Source organism: Drosophila takahashii, chromosome 2L (assembly GCF_030179915.1).
Source record: "Drosophila takahashii strain IR98-3 E-12201 chromosome 2L, DtakHiC1v2, whole genome shotgun sequence".
Lineage (NCBI taxonomy): Eukaryota > Metazoa > Arthropoda > Insecta > Diptera > Drosophilidae > Drosophila > Drosophila takahashii.
In genome coordinates this window covers 39,532,978-39,537,504 of record NC_091678.1, presented here as the reverse complement: position 1 = coordinate 39,537,504, position 4,527 = coordinate 39,532,978, and the positions used below count along the sequence as shown (strand labels likewise).

At 36.5% G+C, this 4,527-nt stretch overlaps 1 long non-coding RNA gene across 1 annotated transcript; it reads right to left on the bottom strand.

Moving 5' to 3' along the window:
- Positions 1–518: 518 nt before the first annotated feature.
- LOC138911943 (uncharacterized) lies at positions 519–1,923 on the bottom strand. The gene is made up of 3 exons (XR_011417579.1): positions 1,794–1,923; positions 918–1,739; positions 519–866 (listed from the first exon to the last, which is right to left on the bottom strand). It is a non-coding gene; the product is annotated as an uncharacterized lncRNA (long non-coding RNA).
- Positions 1,924–4,527: the final 2,604 nt, after the last annotated feature.

Here is a 4,527-nt window from a genome sequence, read left to right as displayed (position 1 = left end):
GAGGCCTTGCTAAAACAAATTCGATATTTTAAAAACTAAAAGTGGCTCCAACTCTTTACAAAAACCGATTGTAACTAACAATATGGCGCAAGTATTAAAATAAAAAAAAAAATTTTTTTTTGTGGGGGCAAGAGTTAAAAAATTTTTTTAAATCTTAATTTGTTTTTATTTTTAAGAAATTAAAAAACATTTTTTTTTAAGAAATTTTATTTTGAAAGGAGAGGTTTTAGAGGAACTAATTTAAAAGACATGAAGTCAATTGGATTCATATAACCGGAGATACAGATTTTCAATGAGAGGGTACTTTTTCAAATTTGACAATTTTTGGCAAACTTAAAAAAATTCTAACTAGGAAAATAATTTTTTTTCGGTCAAATCCTGATACACGTGTTTACTTATTTTCCGAATAGTACGTGTAAAAAAAGTTTCAGGCAAATCAAAAATGTGACATTTTTTTTTTGGCCAAATCTGTTCGGTTTGTAAAAGAACGGCCCATATTTATATTTATAGACTTTTTCCATGTTTAAATCGTCAATCGAATTCATTCCATCTATGCTGTTAATTGAGTCATTCAGTTTTTCAATCGTTTTAAAGTCCGGGCTTTTCAATAGTACATCCTTTAATTTTTTCTTTAATATATCTCCCAAGCTTTCTGGAACGTCATTTATCATTTCTTGAGCTTTGCTCAGCAGAACCATATTTTGCTTCAGAGAATTGGACCCTTTTTCTAAATTTTCAATTATTGACGGCATGGTGCAAAAGTAATTCTGAATAGTTAGGAGTTCCCTTTTTACAGTTAAGTCCTTTAGTTGCTCCTGAACATTTTGAATAGCTTGAGCATCGTCGCTTCTTAGAGAATTTACAACCTATAAATATATTTAGTAAATAGTTACTGTCAATAAATAAGAATAACCTACACGACTGATTCCATTAAAGTTTGTAGCATGAAAGCATGCAGCCTCAATCCAAGTTCCCCATCTCGTTATTATTGGCTCCGGCGGTAATTCAATATCTAGCATCAATTTGTATTGGGCGCAACGGTGGGGAGATTTCAGAAATATTTTTTTAACGTCCGATATGTATTTGTTGACTTTTGGGAAATGTCCTCGAATAGTTTCTGCGACCCGATGCAATCCGTGGGCCAAGCAAGTCACATGTATCATGTTGGGATAAAATACCTTCAAGTTTTGACCAGCCTTTATCATATAAGCAGCTGCGTCTGTAACCATGAGCAGTAGATTTTCTTCATTTAGGTCTGGCCATAGAGATCTCAATCCATTGTTTACAAATCTAGAAATTGTACTGTTGTTGACTTTTTCTATTTGACGACAAGCAATCAAATATGGACGCGTTGACTTCTTCTCATCCAGTGATCCAGTTATTAAATTTGCTATATAACGTCCATTCCTGTCGGTTGTCTCGTCTACTGATATCCAAATTGCGTTATTCCCTATTTCATTTTTAATTTCTTGGAGGGCTTTTTGATAGCTTCTGTCTAGATAGTTTTTGCGTATGGTACTTTCGTCTGGTATGTTTTGATTTGTGTATTTGTGTAAAAAAGTTCTAAAAATGTTGTTGTTAATTGATTTAAATGGTAGGTTAACTGCTATCATAGCTTCACACAGATCGGAAAAAAACGGAGTTTCTTGTTCGTTTCTAGATGTTATACTATTAAGCTTTTGCTTATGTAATTCTGTTCTTATGTGTTGTATAAGTTGCGACTTACGATCACTACCAATCTAGGACATTCAATTATAAGATAGAATATAATTTAATATATTTATATTTCTTACATGTTTTTGGCAGGACTTGCAGTATAGATTGTCGTCAATTACTGTAATGGCAGACTCGTTAATGTCTTTCAACCATTCCTTAAGCCGATCACTTTTCTTTTGAGTTTTCGGCATTTTTTTAATAATCAACTCTTCACAACAGACTCTCTTTGAAATGATTTTTTGAATACTTAAACATTCTGACAAAAGCCTGCTTTGATAATATGTCGAAAAATATGTTGGATATGTTCTTGATATGCAAGATATTTCGAATATGCAAAAACAACATGGCCTTAATCTTATTATTTTAACGTGAAACGAATTTCAGTCCAATCGAAATTTGATTTCGACAAGCCGTTAAAAATATGATTTTGCATATAATCCGATGTCTAATTATTACTATATTATTATACTATACACATTACTAGTGATTATTTTCAAAGAACAACACAGATTTCTTCTCAATACACATACATGCCAGGACAAAAAGCCACATCTAGTAACACAGTTAGGAGCAGATTAGGGCTAAGAAGCGGGTCAAGTCTATCTGAGATAACGGAAACTATGGATTCCGCTAACTCATCAGGGCCAAGTGGTTCCATCGCTAGTAACTCTGCAACTACTACAAACACAAACCAGTTAGTTCAACCCCAAGACAAAAATCCCACAAACACTTTGGATTCCGGGAACGCATCAGGGCCAATATGTCCCACCGTTAACAATTCAAGCCTGAATCTTCAACAAATACTTGCCCTTGTACATCATCTACCCACCTACGAAGGCCCGCCTGACAATCTTGATAGATTTGTAGGTAGAGTAGAACAACTACTTTCGTTAGCCGGATCAGTGGACCAAGCAACATGCGGACAGTACATACTTGGAACTATCCGTGACAAAATTATATAATATAATATATATATATATATATATATTTATATATATATTTATATATATAAATATAATTTATAATATAAATAATAAATATAATCTCCCGGACGGACTCAGTATAGGAAAGCTTTATTACACGGCCACGAAAATAAGAAGCGAATTAATGTCACTGGCCAGAGAAGCAGACCCTAGTGGACACTCCCTCACGGCCAAACGTGACCAATATGACAGATTCTGCCTGAATACATTCTTGGTTGGACTAAAGGACCCACTTAGGTCAGCCATTAGGAACCAAAGGCCAGAGACAATCGAGAAAGCGTACGAGTACGGGCAGATCGAATTAACTTTCTCTAGAAACTTGAATAAACACCAAGAAAACCGACGACGCGACGGAATCACCCATACGCGAAAGGATTAGCCAATAGTGACTACAATAACCGCTACATACCACAACAACAAAACTATAACAATGGTAACAACGCCAACAACACCAACAAGGACAATAATGGTCGCTTTACACAGCGACAACCAAAGCCTCGGGAAGCCAATCGGTTACATAAGCAAGAAGACTCACGGATCTTCCTTGCCATTTGTTTTCCTATCACCAAACTCCATGGTGTCGAACCCTCTCAAATTCCTAATAGACACTGGATCTACCTACTCATTTATAAATCCAGCACTTATTAATAAAGACCACATCAAAAAACTAAGCTCCGATATTAATATTCACACTGTACTCAGTACATTTCAAATTGGGGAATATACAGATGGAATAAATTTCAAACAATTCGAAGAAATACCAAATTTTAAATTCTTACTGTTCTATTTCCACCCCGACTTCAATGGTCTCCTAGGCATGGATTTCCTATCCGGCCTAAATACGAAAATAAACTTTGCCGACTCCATACTAGAAACACCAGAAACTGCCATCCCAATCCTCACAAGGGCTAACCCTGTAGACTCATTACATACCCTGCCACAATATACCAAAATGCTACTACCGCTCCCAGTAAATTTCATGGAGGGAGACTTTATATACGAAACAACGAATTTGGATAATCAAATTTCCATAACAGGCGGCATATACACCGCAATCGCAGGATCTGCTTATTTCGAAGTCTGCAATAACTCAGACCAGATTCAAACACTGTACCTCGAAGAACTGTTACAGGCAGAAGAGTTCTCTCCACGAACCCATCAATACTTAAACTGCATGTGCGCAGCAACAGATACAGAAGGACTAGGCGACCAACAATTAAACATTCAGATGGAACACCTTAACAACGAAGAAAAACAACAAATACTTAAACTATGCAAGTCGTTCAAAAAACTCTTTCACGACGAGAACAATCAACTAACGTTCTCGAACGCAGTCAAACACTCTATACCCGCAACAGATAACATTCCGATTCACACAAAATCTTACCGTTACCCATTTGTACATAAAGACGAAGTTCGAAAACAAATTTCAAAAATGCTCGAACAAAACATTATTGTAAACAGCCATTCCCCTTGGAGTGCACCCGTCTGGGTCGTACCTAAGAAAAGTGACATCACAGGCGAAAAAAAGTGGCGCTTGGTAATCGATTTTCGGAAATTAAATGAGAAAACTGTCTCTGATAGATACCCTATCCCGAACATTGCAGACATACTAGACAGCATAGGAAAGACCATGTATTTCACAACGTTAGACTTAGCAAGTGGCTTCCACCAAATCCAAATGAACCCACGCGACGCAAGCAAGACGGCATTCACAGTCGAAAATGGGCATTATGAGTTCACGAGGATGCCCTTTGGCCTAAAAAACGCCCCTCCACGTTCCAGCGCGTTATGGATAACGTCTTAGGTGACTTAGTCGGGGACGTCT